Source organism: Fukomys damarensis, unplaced genomic scaffold (assembly GCF_012274545.1).
Source record: "Fukomys damarensis isolate Sample0158 unplaced genomic scaffold, DMR_v1.0_HiC HiC_scaffold_37, whole genome shotgun sequence".
In the NCBI taxonomy this organism is placed as follows: Eukaryota; Metazoa; Chordata; class Mammalia; order Rodentia; family Bathyergidae; genus Fukomys; species Fukomys damarensis.
Window position 1 is genome coordinate 61906064 of NW_022900949.1, and position 24859 is coordinate 61930922.

The 24859-nt window shown below is 39.0% G+C and overlaps 1 pseudogene; it reads left to right on the plus strand.

The window, feature by feature from the left end:
* The first annotated feature begins 1633 nt into the window (after window positions 1-1633).
* LOC104871114 overlaps window positions 1634-24859 on the plus strand; it is a 30269-nt pseudogene continuing 7043 nt past the window's right edge.

Genomic DNA, 24859 nt, shown 5'->3' on the forward strand with positions numbered 1-24859 from the left:
TATCAGAGATAAAGGGAAAAATTGAGAGAAGAGGAGGACTTTGCATCCAACATAGTGGCATCCAGGGCTGAAGAGTACAGTTTTCTTATCTCCTTATTTCTTTTTTTTTTTTTTTGTGGCAGGCTCCTTTGGCTGTGCAGTTGAGACTGACCTGGAACTCACTGTGTACCCAGGCTGGTCTCGAACTCACAGCGATCCTCCTGCCTCAGCCTCCCGAGTGCTGGGATTACAGGCGTGGGCCACCATGCCCGGCTTATCTCCTTATTTCTAAAAGAAGAAATTCTTGTCCTTCCAAGAGCCTTCTCATGTCAGCGCCCTCTGTCTAAAACATGTAAATTCTGGCTTTAATTGCCACAAGTTCTGATGATTACATTTTGTTGCTGACACCACTATAGGTATAGTCAAAATTTTCTTGACAGTCTGCACATTAGTAGTCTTTTGTCTTTGCTCTCACTCTAATAAAAACATTTGGCTGATTTTAATGAACTAAAATTTAATCGTGTTGCCACCTTTATTTCCTATTGAATCCATACAGCTGTTCCACCAGCTTTTCCACAAACATCATAATTTAAACTCTTTGATGTTATCTGCCAGTGCTATCTGGTCAAATTGTTTTTTGTGATCCTTGAGTGTAAACATTTGACTTCTTGAACCAAATCAAACCTGTGCTACTATATTCTATCATACTGATTAGTGTTTACGTTGCCACCTTTATTTCCTATTGAATCCATACAGCTGTTCCACCAGCTTTTCCACAAACATCATAATTTAAACTCTTTGATGTTATCTGCCAGTGCTATCTGGTCAAATTGTTTTTTGTGATCCTTGAGTGTAAACATTTGACTTCTTGAACCAAATCAAACCTGTGCTACTATATTCTATCATACTGATTAGTGTTTACATGAAAGTGTTCTTCAGAACTTCTCTCTGACGGGAACCAAAAGTGAGTGCTTTCTTCCTGCCACTTGGAGCCAGGACTGTAGTCAGAGTTTTCATGAAGTGCAGAAAGACTTCAAATTCTTCTCAACACCCAAGGTCTCAGAGGACAGAAAGAACCTTAACTCTGTTTAGTGATCTATAGTGATAATGAGAAGTTTGCCAACTGGCTCCATGTATTCTTGTTTACCTAGAGTTCCCTTAGTAATGTGGAATAGAAGAAAAGAAGCCAGTAGGACACAGCGCCTGTGTGACGCACATGTTGAAGACTGAAACTCACCGAGTTCTTCCAGGTCCGTGTCGGCTCCTGTGCTGCCTCTGCTTAGAGTCCGTCTCCCGCCTGCTTCCCAGCTCCCTTCTCACACGTTCTTTCACCCACATTTCACATTAGGCCCAGTGATTTTCACACCTCATGTCTCCTTTCAATACTGTACAATTTGGAATAATACGTCTGATTTTCAAAAATGAAACCTGTGCTCTTGTGACCAGACCATTTTGTATCTCGTAATATAACACCAAGTACTGGGGAAAAGTAAAAGCATATGCACGTGGAACCTAATAAGTTCCTCGGATACCAGTTTGAGGAACCAATTGGACACAGGTCAGCCGTTCCCACATCTGTTCCCAGGGGCACAGAAGGTTAACTTTCCAGTCAGTGCATGTCAGAATAACTTAGGGATCTTGTGTAAAAATACAGATGCCCGGGCCTGACCGCAGACTCATGAGATTAGGCTTCCAGACTAGATCGGGACCTGTACCCGATGTTCTTGGCAAAGTTTCCCAGGGATTCCTGACGTCAGCACCAACTGAGAATTAACAGTCTGCAAAGACGGAAAGTCCCAAGAATAATCAACATGCCATATTGATAGTCAGATAAACATCTTCACCGACTTTTAACATCTTATTCTAAAGACTTCTTAAATGAAAGGAAATAGCATGAATTTCTGTGACCCCCATGGAGATGAAACTGTACACATACATACTCTTCTGCACTACTGGGGGTCAAACCCAGGGTCTCACACATGCAGGGAAGTGCTCTACCACTGAGCTAACAGCCCTGCCTCCAAGAGTCAGTCACAAATGTTTTGGAGCTGAGAGCAGCGGTGTGTGCCTGCAGTTCCAGTTACCTGAGAGGCTGGAGCAACAGGGCAACTCGAGCCCAGGAATTTGAGGCTAATAATATAGCAAGGCCCCAACTCGAGAGATGGGAGGGAGGACTAAAAATTTTAATGGTGATAGTTAATAAACACCAAAACAGAAAATTTAAACGCTTCCACTGATGTAAATTAAAGATAAGAGTTATGTCCCTGAATCAGTTAAAATTTATAGTAATTTGTTCAATGTCTACTTTGGACAAAGCAGCTTTTCAAAACCATATAGAATTCACCTTCCGAAGACCAGCCGAAGATCTGATCCAGAAGATTTGATTCAGTTAAAAGCTGAGTCCTACAAGAAGAAGCTTGACAGCAATCGCACCACACACAAACCCAAGTGCATTCCAATTTTCCTCTGTGAGGAATTCTGTGGACCACTTGGCTTCCTTGGAATGCAAAAATGTATCCCCTTTGTCTTTTGGAAAATGATATTTGAAACCAAGTAATGGAAATATCAACTGGTATGAATTGAATTCAGTGATAATCTTTTCAGAAGTTGAAAGACATAAAAAAGATTAAATTATAGCATGAACATTCTTTAAAGTCTCTTTTGTTATTTATCTGTTTAAAATTCAGTATTTTTTAATAAAATACTAATACCTGTATAATTTAAAATATTATAAAGATGAATTGCTAATATTGTTCCCTCAAAAAGTATATTTCAGAGCCAAGCGTGGTGGCACATGCTGTAATCCCAGCACTCGGGAGGCTGAGGCAGGAGGATCACTGTGAGTTCGAGACCAGCCTGGGCTACATAGTGAGTTCCAGGTCAGCCTCAACTACATAGTGAGACACTGTCTCAAAAAATAAAACAAAAAAATTCATTTCACACTCTGGGCTCTAAGAGTATTTGTACTAGAAATAACAATAAAGACAAAAAGTCTTCATTATTATGTGAAAATATTGAGGGTTTTTAAAAAATTTTTTGCTTACATTTCTTAAAATATACTTCAACCATGTGGCTCGATTTGATCCTGTTAACCAGAGGCTCACAGAGCGCATGAGGCAAGCTTATGTTTTCTTTCTGTGCACAAGAAGCTTTAGGACAGAATTTAAAAGTGCCAAAATCCAAAGTTCTTCCAGATGTATGCTTTCACTGATTTCTGGAAAAGTGTTTCACAGTCCTCTTTCACAGTACATAGGGCCATGTTACAAGATCCAGAGCCACTGTACACTTTTACAGAATCCATTGTGTTGACTCATACCGTCATTGTCAGCAAAATAATGTTGTAAATATCCTCAAATTTTTCCATATTTCTCGGTTTATTTCTCCCTAAGAGTCTTTGTAAAAGACTTCTTTTATACTTTTTTCCTAAATTGTTACCCACGTTAGTGATTTTTTTTTTAAGTGTGAGAAAAACTCATTTAACCAACTGTTTTTAAAGTCCATTTTCCCTCCAGTTGCTTTTTTCCTTTTTGAATGAAATAATTCTTGTCAGGAAAATCCTTCTTAGTGCATGTTTATTATGACAGTTATATAACTTTTTTCAAGTTAGTATACATAATTTGAACTTCAAGTTTCATTGAGGACTGATTTGAAGAATGCTCAGCAGAATGTGACTCCTCTAAATAAAATCATCAATTACATTAAGAATTGGCCTGAGTGCGATCATTGGGTACCAAAAAAAAAAAAAAAAATGGCTAAGAGGTCAGGTTGTTGGCACCTACTTGCAGTTGTAGGACCGAAGGACTGGATCTCTTACTGGCTTTTAGAAGTCATGCATAGTTCTTTGAAGTTCACATTATGGCAACTGGCTTCTTCAAGGCCAGCAGGAGAGTCATGGATCTATCTGCCAGCAAGACAGCTCATGTGTATGTATGCTGTGTGCGTGTGTGTGTGTAATAATCATGAGATGGATAACTCATCATCTTTGACATATTCTTGGTTAGAAGCAATTCATACTCAATGGAAGGGATTATACAAACAGATGAGCACCAAGAGTTGGGAGGCCACTAGAGGGTTCGTTCACCTGCCACAGTTCCATTAAAATTACTCTTTTTTTTTTCTTTTTTTTGTTTTTTGTACTGGGGATTGAACTCAGATCCTTGTACTTGTGAGGCAGGCGGCAGAACCACTGAGCTAAATCCCCGGCCCTCCATTAAAATTAAAACACAAAGTGACTTGGAGTTTGGTATGAATTGTCTTTATCATTCTCTTGAATTCTAGTTGTCTTAATAGAAGTCTGTAATTCTCCAAATCAACTTTACTTCTCTTGTATTTAAAAAATGCAAGTAATTATTGGGCAAGACCAAGAAGCTATAGGACCTAGAATGATAAAGAAGATAGGAAAGACAACTAATGATCTCAGGCCCATTTAAGAGGTCAAATTCTTTAAAATTTAGGAGCCCTGGTAGTTGACTTGTGCTTGCTTGCTTTGTACTTTACCTAGATTTTCCGCAAATATTTTAAATTATGTGTTTCATCTATCTCTCCATTTGAAGCTCGCTGTTGTTGCCGACTTGAATAGTTCATAGATCTACCGTGTACCTGCTCTTCTCAGCGCCCTTTGAGTAGTACCTAAACCTTCTGAAGAGCTGAGCCTGCTTTTAGCTTCAGAATTCAAACACTGGGATGTAGCTTACCATCTGTCTTAAACTACTTAAGTAACTTTTTGCCAAGACAAATGTGGATTATAGGTAATAATCTGGGACGTCTCTGGTCTCAGAACAGGAAAAATAAAAGAACCCCTAAGCATTATTTTAAGTACTTTGTCTGCTATAGTTTTTGGGCTGGATGAAAAATTGATCTTTAATTGTGTGAGAAACAGAGAAGTGATCTGCATGCCAAAGGTTCAGCACAGACTTCAGAGACTTAGCAGTTTTAAAACTAATATTTATGTACATCTGCTTTTTCCCCATAAATTTTAGTATGATTTTATCCTTCCAAACCTACAAAATTCCCAGGTGTTTCTTCAATCTTTATCTTGGGGAACATTCTTTTAAAAAAAAGCGAGGGAGGGTTTTCATTGAACACATTCTAAATCACTTTTGTTAAAAATACATTCTTACATATACAGTGTCTGTTGGAATGCCTGTGATAAGCTATTAAGTGTTAGCAACCCAAAATGCCATATTCAGCATGTTGACCTCTAAAATGTCCTATCCCTGAACACACACTTTAATAGTCTTAATAAAGATGTCGAAAAGTATCCATTTCTAGTCTCAGTCCATGCCCCTCACTATTCCATATATTCATTGGTTTCTATATGACAGGCACTGATAAGTATGAGGTTACAGCAGCCAACACAACAGACAAAATCCTTGTCCGCATTTTTTGTTTATGCTCTAGTGAATGTGAATGTTCTCTAAAAAAAGAATTCCCCTAACTTTTCTATGAGACCTTTCATATAGTTTATTGGAAAAGGAGCTTTGCACTTGTCCTAAAAACCGATGATGTTATCCCATTACTGATACTGGACTAGATTCTGGGGATACAACTGCAAAGAAAAGTAGACATATTGCTGCTGTCAGGGAACTTAGAGCCTAGCAAACTTCTTACCTATGGCAGGAAGTGTAGAAGCAGAAATCAGGGGCTTTGGGATAGGGTCTGGGTAGCCGCTTGACCACTCTAGATTTAGATCTCTTATAAACAGTGCAGGAATTACCTGTATCACTTGGTCCTTGGGAATACTAAAACTTATTACTGCAGGTAGAGAGGGCAAGAGTGTGGTGGTCAAAGAAAAGAAATAGAATCATCACTCAACAGAGGAAAACACATAAATTGACTAGGCACATGCAAGGCTAGCAAGAACATTAAGTCCCTCTTAGAAGGGGTAACCATTTTAAAAGTACAGTCCTAGCCCCCCTGTAAGGCAGGATTCCAGTTATTTACATGGATAAGAAAGCTTCTGGAGGAAAGTAGAGCGATTTAATCTGGTTAGGCTAATAGTTTTTCTTCCATTTACAGTCTAATGGGGCCTCTACCTCTTCAGCAGGAGCAGACTGGCAGGGTGCCACAGGGCACGTAAAAATGGGCAGTCTTCTTAGTGATCAAATTCCACTAAATCATTCAGAGGAAACAAAGTTAACTAATTTACAGATAAATAACTTAAGACATTAGTTTCCATTTAAACCAGTAGAGCTTTATTATGGAATAGAATGGAAATTTTGCATATATTTTTAAGATAAAACTGAAACAGTGCTGGAGTCAAGGGCTGAAGAACTAAGCCCATCCCCATATTTTCCATCAGCCTCTGCAGAGCCAACCTGATAAAAATCATATATTCTGACCTGCTATGAGTCCTTGGTTCTTCATGTACATTTTGTATAAAATGTAAATAAAAGGAAAATCTTCCAGCAACATCTCCTTCAACTGCTACCTGGATGTTCCTCTTTTTTGTAAATTCTGGAGCTGCTGCTACATACAAGAAAATTCGGGGCCATTTCAGGTTCTAACCCATCCCGAAACCCCCACCATTCAGTGCTGGCTCATGCTCCTCTGCTCTGTACTTGCATAGGGTGAGTTAGAGTTGACCGCTCCTTTCTAAGGCCAGCCAGGAGAAGTCTTTTCAGTGATTTGTCTTGGTCCTTAGCACTGAGACAGAGCACTGGTCATCGTGATTCCACATCCCCCTTTTCTAGTCTCAAGATGCTGTGTAGCAGGCAGATCAGCTCATGCTTTTTGTGCTTTGTGTTCCTGAAACAGGATCTGGACCAGGTTCGGCTCCATCTAGAAGAAGTGAGGTTCTTTGATGTGTTTGGCTTCAGCAAAACAGCAGGAGCATGGCAATGCTCCATGTGCAACAACCCTGAAAAAGCAACCGGTGAGCCCCCACTTGCTGCTAAGAATCATTTGTGACCCTAGGGTTTACAGATAACTACAAGCTTCACTGTTCCAGTTGGTCTCCCTCTTACATCAACATCCCAAGTTTTAATAGTGCACAGAGTTGTGAACGATCTCCAGAAATGAGCAAGAGAAACAATCTCTTACCTATAAGTGCATATCATAGAAGAAGTATCAGCTGGAGGTGTAGCTCAGTGGTAGTGGCTTGCCTATTATGCATGAGGCCTATGTTCCATCCCCAAAACCACAAGAAGAAAAGCAGGAAAGGGGGAGGGAGGGATGGAGGGAGGGAGAAGGGAAGGGAAGGGAAGGGAGACATGCAGGCAGGTCAGCCATATGGTCCTGAGTGCAGTCTTCACTTCACCCAAATAACCCCGAGGGTTAAAAAGAAAATGAGCATTCTGTCAGGGTGTGTTCCAGAGCCTCAAAGAAGAAACTAAATGAGTCAATGAGTACACTAGCCATATTATTTCACAATTATCCCTTACAGCGTTGCTTGATATCCGAACGGTGCAAAAATGAAAAATTATTTGAAGAATAATTCATGACTTGTTAATAACCCTTCCCCTTCTTTTCTGCTGCCCAAGAAAGTTTGGTCTACTGAACTTGCCTAAAAATAATAATTGTTAGTGACTGTGAACCAAGTTCTAGTGCTACATATGTCAGATACCTCATATTATCTAATCAATACTCAAAATAATCTTGTGAGATTGGTACTGATATTATTTCTCTACTTTGCTAAGGGGGAAACTGAGGCATAGAGTGGTTGGTAAAAGCCCACAGTCCCACAGGACTTGAAGTCAGTCTGACTCCATAGCCTATGCTGGTAGCCATTTCTCCATTTGGCCTCCTAGTTACACTTGGCCCAATCTGTCAGTGGGAAGAAGTTTATAATAATCCTATGTGTAAAAGTTATGTTGTCTTTGGAAACTGAATATTTCATGACTAGTTTGCCCCTGAGAGAAGACAGATTTTGTCTCACTTTCCCATTGCTGGCACAGAATCCCAACACCTACAACTTAAAGGAAGAGAGGTTTATTGTGGCTCACAGTTTCCGTCCACGGTTGGATGGCTCCAAGGCAGAACCGGGATGGCAGACGAGCCTGGCGGGGGGAAACGGTGCTCAACCCTGGTAGCCAGGAAGACAGTAAAGGGAGGAGTCAAGACAATGTGCTTCTCTGGATCATCCCCCCGTGACCCACCTGCAGCCAGGCACCACCTCTTAACAGCACAATGAGCCACTGAACTTACCCATGGATGGTCTGTCCACCAGGCAGTATAGCGCCCCCATAATCCAGTCACCTTCCATTACATACGGCTGTGGGGGAACACTGTAAATCTAAATTAACAGTTCTCATGGGGACACTGCCCATGAGACCAATGTTAAAATACTAGTGAACACAAGGCCATTTCATAGATGAGCCATTCCCTAGGAAGCTATTGAATATACCACCTGTGCACAGCCCTCTAATTTTAGGATTCTGTGCATCTTAAAGATTACCCATTGCAGCAAGTCTATCTTCTTCTTAATTGCCAAGATGTTGAAGCTGAATCAAAAAAGTGTGTCTATTGGGCCATATGGAGATGTGAGGAACTCCATCTCCAAATAAAAAGCATTACCCCATGGAAAAGTTTGGATGGAAGGAGCTGGCAGTTAAAGACACCAGCTTTTGTGAAGCACAGGTTGTTGGCTGATTACACATCCAAACCGAGCCCAGGCCAGAGTGCACACCCTGATTTCTAAACAGTTAATTCATGCAAATAAGGATTTGGGGAACTGAATGCCTCCATTATAATACTTTCTAATTAGACCTTATTTCACATATGAAAAAGACAGAGAATAAAGGAAGTTTTATTTGAGAGCTTGGTGAAATAAGGTACCTATCTTAGGTGGCTCTGAGAAGCCATTCTTAAGTGGAGTCCTTAGTTCAATAAATATTTAATCATATCTGGCTGAGGAAGGCTTTAGAAAAGAGGCTGAAAGTTTAGAGCACAAAGTGTTGCTGTAATATATGTTTTCTCAAATTTACTGCCATGCACTTGAAAAGAACATTCTGCACATTCGTTCTTTCTTATTTGTGTTTCTCAGTTAAATATAGACTGAGAACATATAGCAATAAAAATTCAAACAAGGCCAAATATTTTATAGCAGAACATATTGATTCAAAATGTTTAGCCCTGAAAACTTCAGTGTGTTTGGATTTCTTTGTTCATTTCCTTTTGCTACATGAAAGGGGATCTGAGACTGAGAGAAATTCTGTTTTAAGCTGTTATTTTCACCAGAAAAAAAACTTTGACTTCCTAGGAATTTGTGTATGTTGTTGATTTTGTCTTCTTATTTTATATAAGCATATAACTATTTTTTAATCTAAGTGAAAAGTTCAACATAGTACTGATGCAAAATATATTCATAGTGATAGAACAATGGACCTTGACTTATGAACTCAATTCATTCACGAGGGCTGGTTGTAACTCAAGTTGGTCAATTGAAGGCCCAGGCTCCTCTTACACAGCCTTCAAAGTCTCTCTCCTGTACACAGGCAGATCTCAGTGTCCTTAGAGAGACACTGACCCAGGATTTCTCAATTAACCCTACACAAGAAAGGATATTATAATGTTTCTTCCAGAACTCTTTAAGGAATAAATCTGTATCTGAGACCATCTGGAAGCAAAAGCAGCCAGCCTTTGGGTCATAGCTCAAGACACTGTAAGTTGATGCTAAAACTCTGGTCGTAACCCAAGATGTTCATATGTCAAGCAGGTTATAACTTGAAGATCTACTGTATTGGCATTCATGTTCTGCTCAAATTCTAAGCTTTAAAGATCATCAAGACATAGGAATAAGTATTTTGTACTGGTTGTGCACAGCTACCATAATATTTGCATCCCATTTTTCATTTATGCAATATATGTTTGTTGCACTGGTTGAATGTCTTCTATAGGCTGACCCTTGGGGTCAAAATGTGAGTCAGGTACAACGTTCCTGCTCTGAGGAGGATTCATAGTTAAGTTAGGACAGGAAGGCATATATGAGAAAACTGAGCATGCTTCTTTGTATGATTTTAGTATGCAATAATTATTTGTTAAGTGAGTGAGTTCTTATATAATATTTATGAAGGGCAAAGTCAAATATACCTTGAATATGATGCTTCAGGATTGTTATTATGTGTTAACCATGATGAATTCACTTTTATACCAAGCCCAGAGCATTTGAATCTGGTAAATGGAAGTTGGTGTTGTTTCCTCCGTGAGAGAGGTCACCACATGGAAACCAAAGGGTCCAACTCTCGGCCTGCTTTAGCACCTGAATCTACTGTGTCTTGCAGTGAGCTGTGTGTGGTTCTGGGTTTCCTCGGTGTCTACACCACAGCCAGATGCCCTGTCAGCCTCTGGGAAGAGGAACCTGAAGCAATAAGTTCAAACCCTAATGCAAAAGACTGGAAAAACTGGATTTTTGTTTTGTTTTGTTTTTTAAGTCCTGGGCATTGAACTCTAGGACTTGGCACTGAGCACCATTTCCAGCCCTTTTAATTTTTTATTTTGAGACAGAGTCTCACTATGTTGCTCAGACAGGACTCGATCTGGCTGCCTTCCTGCCTCAGACTTTTAAGTGCTGGGATTACTTACAGTCATGCACTACCCTGCCCGGCTTGGATTTATGGTACTTTTTTAAAGGACAGAGCAATGAAACAAAATTATTCTCACAGCCAGTATTCCAATATTTTTTAAAATTCTGGCTAGCTTGTTTCGAGAGGGAAAATATGCAACAGTTAGACATCAGGAAAGATAATCAGAAATATAAAATAGTACACCTTTAGCCCTTTTCTTCCTATTTCACATTGTCAATTATACCATTAAGATCTTAAGTACAATCATAGTTTTTCACACCAGAGAAACTATTCGGTATTTACACATGTAACTTACTCATTTCACTTAGGAGTATCCTCAATATGCATCCATTTTCCTATGAATGACTCTAATTTCTCATTCTTTATGGCTGAGTAGTATTCCATTTTATAGAAAAACCACATCTTCTTTATCCAGGGTAGGGGAAAGGAAATAAGGGAAAAGAAGAAAAAATATGAGAAAATGAAAAAATGGAAATAAAGTATTGGAAGTACAGAAGGAAGGATGGGGTGAAGAGAGGGCAGGAGTAAGGGGAAAAAGTGAGAGCCAAGACCTGTCATGTAGAGGTACAAGATCCCAATGATGAATGTAACTGTACTGCATACCTAAAATGTACCAATAAACTCAATGAGAAAGAAAAAGAAACATAAAATACTTCTTATAATGTATAGATGAAGCAATGAGAACCCTTCAGGAATTGACAGTGTATCAGTCAACTTTCATCAACACCTCACTGCATTCGCCTCTTCAGATAAAATTCCCATCAGCATTTTCCTACCAACTTCACCGTCCATGCATAGAAACTTATTGGAATTTACTACCTAGTGTTCATAAAAAATTTTATCCAACTTAACACAGATGAAGTCAGAAGACACCAAATGCTAGCATACCTCAGAGGCCTTGAAATCACTGCAATTACTAACATTTATGGTTCTAACTACTCTGTATTAAGCTTTCCATGCATTTTCTCATTTTATTACCATAATTAACTCTATTTTACAAATGAACAAACTGAGACGCTGAAAAATTAAGTGATTTTTCCAAGGTCACATAGATATTAAGTGGTTGTACAATGCTGATTCCATCACCTAAAATTTCAACCTCTAGGGCAAATCTAAGCTATGGGACATGCAGTACCAAAAATTCCAAGTAAAAGTATTCTATAGCGTTATGATATATGGTAAAGACCCAAAGGAAGTCTAATTTTTTAGAAGTGATCTACCTCCTTGATGATTTATTGTACAAGAACAACAAGAACTTTGATGTGGTAACATGTGGAAAATTATTACATGTGGGAAATGACTACAATAGAAGTAATTTCGGTGCTTCCAATTGCTGATTCAACTTTGATACTCATTTTATAAAAGCACAGCCTAGAAGATTAGAAAGTCACAGAAATAACTTAGCAATCCACGAAGACCTGTCTGGTGGTGTTTATTGCAAATCTTGTTACTCCACATGAATGAGAGAATAGAGATTGAGCAAGTAGATTTAACAGAACACAGCTTATTTCTGGAAAATGATGCAAATCACTCTTATCAGTTGCCTCTGTGTCTTGGAACTGCATAGTGAATGTAACAGTAAGAGTTAGTCAGTGAGACTGTCCTGGGACACATCTGGCTTTCTATTTATTCAGTCACATTTCTTAAAGTGATGAGGAAGAACTAGGTCATGACTTTTACTCTAATTTCTCGAGCCTCGTTGGGGTGCTTTTGTTCTTACACCCGACAAGAAATAGCTTAGAGTTTTGGCACTCATAGCCCCTTCATCCCCCATGTGATTGCTCTCTGAGTCACTAGATAATTCAGATTTTGGATGTGACTGTCAGTAGGAAGCCTCCTTGGGTTCTAAAAGAAAATGGAAGAGCTTGGAATTTGGCTCAGTGGCTCCGCCACCTGCCTCACAAGCCCAAGGGCCTGAGTTCGACCCCTGGTACCAAAGAAAATGGAAGAATTGTTTTCCAACAACTTTCTATCATGATTACTCTATAAAACTGATTTCAAATAAAAATGTGGTGTCCATTATGTTGCAGTAGCAAAAAAAGATGGTTTCAAAGTAAAATCTGTATTTAAAAGTCTCATTTTAAAGGAGATATTTAGACACTGAAAATGAATGGTGGCTGCAGTTGTGGGTCTCCTTTGACAGATACCCTCCTTGTGAACTAGTTATATTTCTGCTCCAGATGCCAATATGAAAAGGGACTAAATGGCTTCTGAGAATCCAATTCCTAGGGCCACAGAGAGCTTTAGGAGTTCATCAACATAAAATGTCTCCATTTACTCTTTTCTTTCCATTAAGTTTATTTAGGTATAAGTTTATTTATTTAGGTACACAGTACAGTTACATTCATCATTGGGATCTTACATCTTTACATGATGTATCTTGGTTCTTACTTTTTCCCTATACCCCTGCCCTCCCTTTAACCCCTCCACCTTTCCCTATTTACAAAGATGTTGCTTCCATTTTTCCTTTTCTAATGTTTTTTTCTTTTCTCTTCTTTCCTTTCTCCTACCCTTCCAACTTCCCCTACTCCTTTAGCTCTTTTCTTCCTATTTCACATTATCAATTATACAATTTGAACCTTATGTATACTTTTAGTATACAGAAAAACCAACGAGTGAGATCTCATCTTACTAAAAAGCTTCTGCACTGCAAGAGAAACCACCAACAGAGCTAAGAGACAACTACAGTGAGGGAAAAAATTTTACCAGCTGTTCCTCAGACAAAGGTCTATTATCTAGAATATATAGAGCTCAAAAAAATCAGACCTCCTGTTTAATCTTAATACTAGCTTTCATAGAACTTTAAAAGACCCAATTTCATTAATACAGTGTCTGAATTTGCCTTATTATGTCTTTCCTCCTACTGCAAATGTTAGAACACTGCTTTATTTATAAAATGATGTTTGTGCTCACTTTGGCAGCACATATACTGTATAAAATGACGTTAGAGTACCAAAAACAATGCATTGCTTGTAGATATCATCACATTTTCACATTTATATACTATTAGTGATTACTAAATATGTACTGATTATATAAAACTGAACCCCACCTTGTGGTTCAAAAATATTTTGAATCATTAATAACAAAAGAAGTATGCAATTATCATCTCAGATAATTTATTATTTTGGAATGTTTTCCTTTTGCCCGTCTCGTCCATCTTCCTGTTCTACATTTCTGTGCCCTGGGCCTTCTTCTCTTTATTAAAATCCCCCATATGTTCTCATTCTCTTGCTTACTGGCTCTCCCCACCCTCTACTACACCCTCAGGCAAAATCAGTTCCTCTCCCTTCTGTCCTCTCTGTCTTCTGCTCACACTTCTGAAATGCACATGGCATGTTGCCGTACGCCTCCCCAACTACACAGTGCACTGCAAGAGGAGAAGCCATATTTTATCCATCTTTATATACCCTACCCAGTGCCTGGCACATAGTGTTGCTTAATAAGCACATGATAAACAGATGGATGGTTGAGTAATTTATAAATCATGTAAGTCGATGGGATAGCTATAGAAGAAAATAGGACTTTCGTTTAAATACAACTTTCAACTCTGACAAGAAAAATCTAATACTTTATCAAAATTTGTTTTAAAATTTTTAAAAGTCAAGTGTGATGGTATGCATCTGTATTTTCAGCTATGCAGGAGAATTGCTTGATCCCAGGAGTTCAAGACCAGCCTGGCCGGCATAGCAAGACCTCATCTAAAAATAAAAAATAAAAAGTACCTAAAGCTGAACTGAAAGCTTGAAACAGCATCTTTTGGAGAAGTAGCTTTTCATAGGAAAAGTTGCTGTGTGCAAGGTTATGGAACTCCAATTGCAATTTTATACTAAAATGTTTCCATACTCACATATGCACAAAGCCCATAGTCAACTTGCTAAAAATGTGAGGCTTGATGAGAAACAAGCTAAGATCGGTAATCCATCCCCTCTCAGGGGTTAACTTCCGTTTCTCATTCAGCACATTTCTACTCCTTCCGCCTTTTCCGTATTGGCCGACAATCTTGTCTTGATAGAGAGTAAAATTGCCTGATAGGATTTATACTTCCACAAACGCACTAGTCACTTGATGATTATCTACAAACAAATCACCATGCATGCAAATGTGTCCGTGGGGAAGTGCTTCCCTGACGCAGTAAATCTGAGTTGTAATCAGAAGGCTAAGGTCTACCTTGACTAGGTGAAAAGGGCAGAAAGGAAATTCCAGGCAGATGAAATGTACCTATAAAACCCACAGGTGAGGGAGAAAAAAAAGGGTGGCAAATATGGAGAATTGAAAAAAAAAATTCTTCTTGGCAATTCTGAGACTGGGTGGAAAGGTATTAGATGAGATTAAACTGAAGAGGTTGAGACAGATGATTCCATTGAGACTGTGAAGGGCTTGTTACAAAATTTGGTCTTTAAGATAAGAGCTATAAGGGGCTGCGGATTTGGCTCAGTGGTTCCTCCGCCTCCCTTGCAAGCACAAGGACCCAAGTTCAATCCCCGGTACCACCCCACCCCCCCAAAATCACATTGCTTAGACAAGAGCTATAAGAAACTACATGAGATTTCATCCAAGATGTGGCACCGTCATAACTGTGCTTCAAAGAGATCATTTTGGCCACTGTGGGAGGCACATTTTGAAGGGTCTGAGTAGTTCAGTGAGGAGGCTTTTGCCATTATTTTAGGTAAGAGATGAGGTCAGCTTGCACTAGGGCTATGGACAATGGTGGACAGATTTGAAAGCTGCTGAGAAAGGAAAATCTGCAATAATGGGGTAGTAGATTAGAAAGGGGCAATGGAGAGGATTAGGGGACTCTGCCTGGTGCAACAGATTGAGTGCCATGTTTGCTGAACTGAGGAATGCTGGGGAAAGACTGAGTGTATTTTGCAGGGGACCAAGGAGAGACAGTAGTGAGTTTTTACTCACATGAAGTGAATTTAAGGTGCCCTGGAAATAGTTGAGGAGGTGATAGGCAAGGTAAATCTGGAGTTCAGAGGAGTCCACTACCTGTCTATATTTAGAAGCTGCCTCACGGAAGTGCTTACTGGAGCTGTTGAACCAGAATGGCAGATTGGGTTGGGAATAGATCCTGAAGAGAAATGCTCCAGCAATAAATAGCTGGGTAAAGGAAACTGAGCTGCAAAGGAGGCAGGGAAGGAATAGCTAAAGTGTCGAGGGGAATAAGAGAGGTGTTGTGTTACAGAAACTAAAGGACAAAATCACTTTAAGAAGGGGGAATTGGTCAGCAGAATTGAATGCTGCCAAGACGCCATGGTGTCTGACACATGCCTGGTTATGGGTGACTCGCAGGTGGTTAGAGCCAATAAGAGCAGTAACAGGAGGAGAGACCTGATTATAGGGGGTTGAGTCGGGAGAAGAGGAAGACAAGGAAGTGAAGTGAAGACGGACCTCTTGGCTTAAAGAGGAGATGGGAAATAAAGCCGTAAGTGGAGGAAAAGGAGAAAGTAAGCCCCTGAGCATGTTGAAAGGCCAATGAAGCATTCAGTTAAGAGGAAGAAGTTAACTACATAAGAGAAAAAGAAAAATCTATACTGTAAATTTCTGAGGCAGTGGGAAGAGTGAATTCCTAGGCAAAATATGACCACCCAACTGAGAAATTTAATGATTTCATTCTCTGAGGCTGTTACAAAGCACCAAAATGTCTTCAATAGGTGAGTTTGTAGCTAAAAATCAAATTTCTCTCCTCATGCATCTACATAGGTAAATCAGAAATTAAGATTAAAGTGAAGGCTGATAACCAAAGTTCTCTTCAAAGATACTAAATGGTTTATCAAGGGAAGACATCTGTAACATCCTTGACTGATACTTTCCACAACACTGGTTATGGCTGACATTTTGCTTTTTTTGAAGGGTGGGTATTTGATTAATATCTATGTCTTCCAGTCAATACTAAGGTCTATGAAGTGGCTTTTCCTCACACATTCATTCTCAGCCACTAGTACACACTAGATACTCAATGAATATTCAGCAAATAAACGGATGCATAAGTTTGTATGTTCAAAAATTTTAAGTGGGCTGGGGATTTTAGCTCAGTGGTTCTACCGCCTGCCTCGTAAGCACCAGGACCTGAGTTCAATCCCCAGTACCAAAAAAAAAAAAAAATTTTAAGCAATAAAATTTTCCCTCAGTCAAGTAGTGACAAAAAAACCTAAGTTAATGAATTTACAGGAGATTCACTTTAGGAAAAAAAGGACAGATGTTCATATGGTATGGTGATATTTACAACTAACTTTTATGCCAGACATATTCTTGATATAAGCAATCTCTTCATATGTGTGTGTATTAGAAGCAGCTATATGTATACTTATGTACATATATTTGTATATGCATGTATGTATATATATAAAACATAAGGCACATGATGGTGTATAAATGATAGCTAAAGCTGCCAGTGCAGATACTGTAAACCTCTCATTGCCAAAGGGTTGACACCAGGTGCTGATACCTAACAGATGGAACTTTTGTTTAAAAAATAAAATTACCTGAAAGCCTTGTAGGTAAACCTCGAACAAAAGTTTAATTCTAAGAATGAACAATTATTTTCATTCATTTCCACCCTCTTGATATTTTTTCAATTTTAAGCAGTACTTTATATACAATGGAGAAAAAATACATGCATAGTCCAAATACAATGTTGAAAGCAGCATTTTCATAACAAAAAAACCCAAACACTGTGTTAATACCATGTACATAAATTCAAGAAGGACCACTCTTTTTGTCTGTTGCACAGTTTATTTAACATATGATATAAGAAATGAGTTATTATTTTACCATTCTATACAGTGATTGAAACTTCTTAAATTCTACCCTCTTGGTTTCAGTGGTCTCTCTCAGTCATTATTCAGCAAAGTCTGAGTCAATCTACTTTGATGAGCTTCTCATAAAAGTACAAAAGTGATCACGTGTACCACTCAGAACAGGCAACCAGGTTATCTTCTTGGAACATCCCCTTGGAATTTTTGTTTCACTGACAAATCAATAAGTCAAATTTCACAAGCACTGATTCTGAGCATTTTCTTTGTAACCTTATTGATTGAATCCAAGGACATGACTATGATTTTATATTGCCATCCTATTCTTTTATTTCCTGGAAAGGTCACAACAATCTTCCTATCACTAGTTTTTGGTTTTATTCTTTTGTATATTGTATGCTTTGGTACTGTCGTCTGTCATGAGAATACTAATAATTCTCTAGAAGTTCTTGAGGTACACAGAGTCAACCAGGGATCTTTTTTTTAAATGCAAGATCCCTTACCCCACCCCAAAACAGACTCAGTAGTTTTGAAGTGGTGCTTTGGAAAGTACAGTTTAACAAGCCAGCAGAAAATTGGGACAACAGTGGCCTTCAGAACACAGTTTGGAAAATGCAGATCTAAAGGCTTATAAGTTCTGAGGCTTTTTAGATCAGAACTCAGCAGTTGATCAGAGAAGTTAAGAACGCATACTACCTTTTTATGAGTATGAGATTACTGAGCAAAGAAGCCATTCAGTCAGTGCCCGTATAGGGCTATTGTCATGCTTAGTTTGTCCTATTTTGGTCCCCACAGCATCTCTGTAAGATGTTACGAAATCGATCCTGATTATGTCTCTGTGTTTATTCACTATGAATAAAAACTCTAAAACACCGCCTGGATACTCATAAGAAACATGCCATTTGTTATGATCCTTAGTGATTTCAAAAACCACAGACATTCAGTCTACTAAATGTGACTCCTACGACACCCCCCACTCTTTATGCCTCTATCCCTTTATAAATACATCCTCTGTAATTATGGTTGGTATCTTAGTAACTTTTCCATTGCTGAAACAAAATACCCAACACCAAATCCCCAATACCCAAAGTTAAAGGAGGAGAGGTTTACTAGGCTTTAGTTTGTAGAGGTTTCAGTCCGTACCTGGCCGGCTCCAAGGCAAGGTGGCAGAGCAGACAGATATTACAGGGTTAAAACAGTTCATGGAGGACAGAAGGTAGCAAAGCAAGCAACCAAAGGGCATGACAAGCCTCTTTCTGTCCCTTATACTGTATCCAGGCTACCAGGATTAGGGCAGTGCCAAACCAATCAGTGGACTAATTTACACAGCCTTAATCCAGTACCACACACTTTAGATTCACCCACCTCTGAAAGAGCCCCACCTATTGTCAAATGAGGCTTTGGTGGGGGACATGTAGACCCAAACCATAACAGTTGGGTTTATTGGAACTGGCACATCACCGAAAAAAGTCAATAAAACCACAGAAGAGGACTGAACTAAATCTGAGGCTCTCAATACAAACAAAGAAATTCCCTGTAGATTGTATAGGAGCCATTATTCCCAGAAGCAGTGATTTGTTTTGATTGGGGTCTGGGTTTTGGGGTGTTTTTTTGTTTGTTTGTTTGTTTCATTTTTGCAGTACTGGGGATTGAACTCAGGACCTTCACACTGAGCTACATCCCCCATTTTTTATTTCAAGTCAGGATTTCATGGAATAACTCAATTGCCCCGGCTAGGTTTGAATTTGTGATCCTTCTGCCCCAGTCTCCTAGAGGTCAATGCCCAGCTAGCAGAGATTTTAAGAGAAAAATTATATACTTTTTCTCAGCACTCAGTTAACTGGAAGAATATGAATATATATTATGGTATAAATATCATAGCCTAAACTCATGATGGTCTCAAATGTGGGTTATTCTTATTCATGCAGTACTTTTAAGACAAAAGATGCATGAACTAAGAAGCATACAGTAGAAGGAATTTCTGAGCCTGGATGGAAGTTCGTGTGTGACATAAATAGTAGTTATGCCTACTGTAACGGAAGTTACTGTCTACTGTCGTCCCTCCCAGTCTCCCGGGGAAAAGGTAGAAGGCTGGAGAGGACAGGGAGCGACAAACACAGCTCAATTAATTACTGAGTTGGCTTAGAATAGCAGTCTTCGTGAATAAAAGAATCAGCCACTCAAACACAAAAGAGGTCACCTTTGGGGACTCTGGATTGCCTCTGATGCCTGCATTTTGTTAAAAGTACAGGTTCAAAGCATGCAGACTTTGAACCTGTCTCATCTGCCTCATTCAATTTTCTCACTGTTCCTGTTACTTTTATATAAGGCGTCATTATTGTGTTGTGTGTGTGTGTGTGTGTGTGTGCGCGCACGCACACACGTGTGTGGTGCTGAGGATCAAATCCCCAGGGGCACCCTACCACAGGGTTATATCCCAGCCCTTTGTATTATTATTCTTCTTCTTTTTATTTTGAGACAGGGTCTCACCAAGTTGCCCAATCTGGGCTTGAACTTGCGATCCTCCTGCCTCAACCTCCCTCAATGTTAGGATCAAAAATACGCACCACCACACCCAGTTCATTACATTCTTAATTGGTGAGGGAAGTGGTTCCTATCCTAAAGCCATTAGGACATGGTATTTTTAAAAGCCTTAAAAAGCTCATCATCATCACAAAAAAGATGAAAATTGTTTTAAGTTTCACATTATTATGATCACTATTTTCTAATTACTAGTTATTGATCTCTTGCTACGATCAACTTAATAAAAGAAAGCCACTGTTTTACCTTCATGATAGTTTTATGTACTTTTATTCAAGATGGATTTAGTCTGCTCACACATGTATATTAAGCTGGAAAAATTTAGGCTGGATTTCAGCCCCCAGTTATCACACTGCTCTATGCCCTTGCAAGCATTTTTGTTGCAACCTGTTGTTAAGCATAACAACTCTAGAGAAGAGGGAACTGAAGCTCAGTGGAGTTAAACACCCTGCCAAAGACCAGTAAGCTGGTAAGGAGCAGATTGAATTCAGATGTGGCTCCAGACAGTGCCCTTACCCCACTGTAAACTAAGTCTACATCAGAGAAAGTTTTTGTACAGTCCCGTATAACGTATTACAATACGGAGTAAACATGCCATTCTATATTTCAATGTAGTAAATTGGATAAAAACATATTCAGAACTACAGTATATCTTAGAATAAGTTGCAGAGTTTGACTTATTAAATTCTTATGCTTTTGAGATAAGAGGAAATGGTTCCTCATTATATCACACTACAAAGCCTTAGATTCCAGTTTGCCTGATGCCCAGGGTTCTTCGGGATTGGCCTCTCCTCGGATGTCACCTCATTTCTTGGTTCTCCTCCTCTCACCTCATCTCCCACTCCCACCCAGAAATATTTGAATCTGCTTTGAGATAAACGCAGTAGCTAATCTTTTATTTTTGACTTCTCAACATCCCTGTTGAGCAGGAGAAGGCTATTGGTTTGTTTTTAACCTCTTAACTGTAGTTGAGAGGACTTGAATCAAAACCTTTTGAGCTCATATTCAAGATCCTTAAATGTCACAATTAAATTAGCAACTTCTGAGTTGAAAAATGTGGAAAATGGGTGTTTTTTAAATTTTTAAATCTTACTTTTTGCTCGGGATTTTGTTGTTTGGTTTTCTTTTTAAATTGTTTTTGCCTCCCCCTCCCCACTTGGATCTTCTCTTGAAACTGTCTTTCCTCCTAGATGGACTACTACTGCCTTATGACTGTGCAACTGCTGTTGATAAAGATTTGCTAAAACCCCAGCCCAGGTAGACAGTACTAAGACTGCCCCTGCTCTCAGAGATTGTGACACGGAGGAAGATGAGGTTTCATAAACGTCTTTGCTGCAAAGTGTGGAGGTGGGACCATGGAACAACCACGAAATTTATGGAAAATTTGAACTTGCAGAGAGCACTACTAGTTCTAAAAATGCTCTAACCTAGAGGGTTCCTAGTAAAACAAGGAGAACAGTGAAATCATTTTCTTGATATTGATTACCAGTTAGAACATCCTGAGCTCCTGCTTCCTCTGCCCTCTCCTCTGAACAGTATTACCAACCACAGAGCTTCTTAGAAGAGGAGAGCCACTTCGTGTCACGGAGATCTCAAATCAAATGTCACCTCAAAAAAAAGGACACATTTCAAAGAAGATTTCCAAATTCTTTCCTAAAATTTTAAATGCATGTGTACCCACCAACTCGCTTATTCCCTTTTTTATTTTCATCATAGCCCTCATTACTACCTAACAAGATGTTTGGTTTGTGCTTGCCACTCTTAGCTTTGATTTGAAGTAGACATTTGTTATGGTTTGGAGAAGTCACCGGTGGGCCTTTTCAGAGGTGTCTGGATATAGTGTGTGGTGCTGGAGCTAAGTGTGTGATACTTTGATTAAGGTGTGTCCTTACTAAGTTAGTCCACTCATTGATTTATCATAGTTTTCGATGTGATAATGGGAAGTCCCCCCTTGGATGTGGGTGATGCCACCCAAAAGACAGGTAACCTGGAGGGAATCAAAGGGAGAGGCAAGTTGCTGCAGCAGCTCTTGCCTGTTGCCATGGCCTACTTCTCCACTGTGATGCCCCTCTGCCACGCCACCCTGCCTTGGAGCCAGTGGAGTATGGACTGAAAGCTCTACAAACTGTGAGCCAAGATAAATCTTTACTCCTTTAACTTTGGGTGTTGGGTATTTTGTCTCAGAAATGAGAAGAGTAACTGAGACGACACTCGACCACTAATTGAATGGTTACCACACAGTATAAAACAACAAAGAAGGGAGAAAACAACTCAAACGAATGTTAATAAAACTTTGTGTATGAAAAGTACACATTTCATTACTCTTATCCTGAAAGTTCTCTGTTAAAATGAACAGTCCTCCTCTCTAAGGTAGTTATTTGATCTACACTAGAAAAAAATATGACTGTAGAAAACACATGTTATATTCATATGGTCATGTAGGCACTGCCCAGATTTTTTCCAAAGCAATGGAACAAATTTTATTAATTTCATGATGCTATAAAAATTGAACACAAATGAATACCATTAAATATTGTCCTACACTGAATGGATCTTTCCTCTGAAATCAGATGCTCTAATATAAATTTGAAGAGTAAATCTTACATAGGGGTAAAATGCATGAAATACTTTAATTTAGAATCTCAACTTCTGATAATGAATGGAACTTCCAATTCTATGGTTACACACAATCATAAACACTTTGCTTGGGTATAAGATTAAGCTATTCATGCAACAAGTATTTATTATCAGGCACTGTGTTACATTCCTGGTGAGTCAGTAATGAACAGAGCAAAGCCCCTGCCCTTGTGGAGTTTTCCACTGAACGAGAAAGACGTTAATCAGACACACTGCCAACGATGCTACCTGATATAAAAGAAAATTATCTCGTCCTGTGACTGCGTATGAAAAGGAAGCTACTCTGGCCTGAGTTTGGGAAAGGTTTCTCAAAGGAAGCATTCTGAGTTCAAATAAATACTCAGTTGTTGACTAGGGGAAGATGAGGATGTGTAGAGGAAAAAGAATATGAGTATTTCAGAGAATAAAAATATATACAAGAGTTGGGCATGCTGTACCGTACGTGCCACTGCAGCCTCGTGCCACCGCTTTAGGAAGACGTCTGTTGGAGCACTGCATTGACTCTTGTTACCTTCAACAGCTGTAAATCAAGATGGCCGGCCTCTCACGGAAGGAAAATTTAAAGAGAAGCAAGTCAGGTGGAAGTTCATCAAAAGGTGGAAAACTCGTTATTTTACACTGGTGGGAAATCAACTTTTGTTTCAAAAAGGAAAATCTGTAAGTTCTTTTATTCGTTTTTATATTTGCACTTTTTAAGGTCTTGATCTTACCAACTAGCTAGGTATTTTGTCTTGAGCTAAAACTCTGGTAATTTTTTTCCTGTCTTTTACAATCTTATATTAGGATTTTGCTGTAAATAACCCTTTGTTTATTCTGTTAATTCCTGTATTAGTTGGTTCATTTTGCCTCTTCAGTTTACTATGGAAACTATTTGTAGTGACTTAAACTTCAGAAATTAGACTGTAGAGCAACTACTTGGTGGCCTCAACTCAACCATCATGTTTTTTGTTTTTTTGTGGACTATCTACTTAAAATTCTGGTTTATAAAATTGATTCTGATTTTTAAAATAAGTATAGGTTATTTTTGGAGGTGGAAGTCCATGGAAGGGGAATAAATAGTACACAAAGGGAAGAAATCAAATCTTATTTAAGCACCCTTTATAGTTAACAAAGTTTAATTTTGTTAAGGAAATATATTATTATCTTTCATTGATTTGGTAGTCAGCTAATGAATAGGATAAAATTATAATAGAATTAATCAGTATTAATTTAATGTAACTTCCAATCTAAACTAAAATGATCAGTAAATACCTAGATTCTGAATTTTTAGGGGCATTCCTCTAAAATAGCGTTCTATTCCAATGAGCAAAACAAAGTTTTCCCCATTCATTCTTCTCAAGATAGTTTTTACTATTAAATCCTACTCTTTCAGAATCAGGGAGAATAAGATCTTGAAGTCCTTCTTGGATATTTTGATCTATAATCATAATAAGCATTTATTCAGTGCTTATTGTGTGCCACCCTGATTGCCTCAAACAATGCTCAGATCAATTCTCTGAGGCTGGCACCATTATTATAGCTGCCATTTTACAGATGAGAGATCTGAGGCTCCAAGAGTTTAATTGGCTTGTCACCAGATAACACCCATAAAGTGAGGAGAGGTAAATCTGGAGTCAAGCTCAGGCAACATGAACCCACAGTATGTTCCTAAATGAGTGTACTCCACTACTTTCACATACATTTAAAATACAAAGCCAATGGTAAACTATGTTAGTTAGCAATCTCCAAAAGAACCAAAGCCAACAGGATATATATAGATATAGACGGGATTTTTATAGGAATTAGTTCATGTAATAACAGAGATTGAGAAGTTCCACACTATGCCAGCAGCAAGCTGGAGAACCAGGTAAACTGATGGTATAATTCAATCCAGTTCCTGAGTAGCTGAAGATCAGGAGAATCATGATGCACTTCACACTCTGTGGCCAAAAGCCTAGAACTAGAGATGGGAGTAGAAGACAGGCTAGTGTAAATCCCAAAGTCCACAGGCCCAGAGACAGGAGATCTGCTCTTCAAGGGCAGGAGAAAAGATGTATCTATCAGCTCAAGTAGAGGAAGCAAATTTGCCCCTCTTCTGCCTTTTTGTTCTACCCAAGTCCCTGGTGGATTGGAAGGTGCCCACCCATACTGGCTAGAGTGGATCTTCTTTATTTAGTCCACAGATGCTAATCTTTTCTGGAAATACCCCTATGGACACACTCAGAAATCTAGTTTTAACAGCTATCTGAGTACCTGTTAGCCCAGGCAAGTTGACATATAAACTTAGCCATCATATAAACCAAACTTTAATTAATTAATGAAAGGTGTGGAATTAATTAAAAGTTACAGCTGGGCGTGGTGGCGCATGCCTGTAATCCCAGCACTTGGGAGGCTGAGGCAGGAGGATCACTGTGAGTTTGAGACCAGCCTGGGCTACATAGT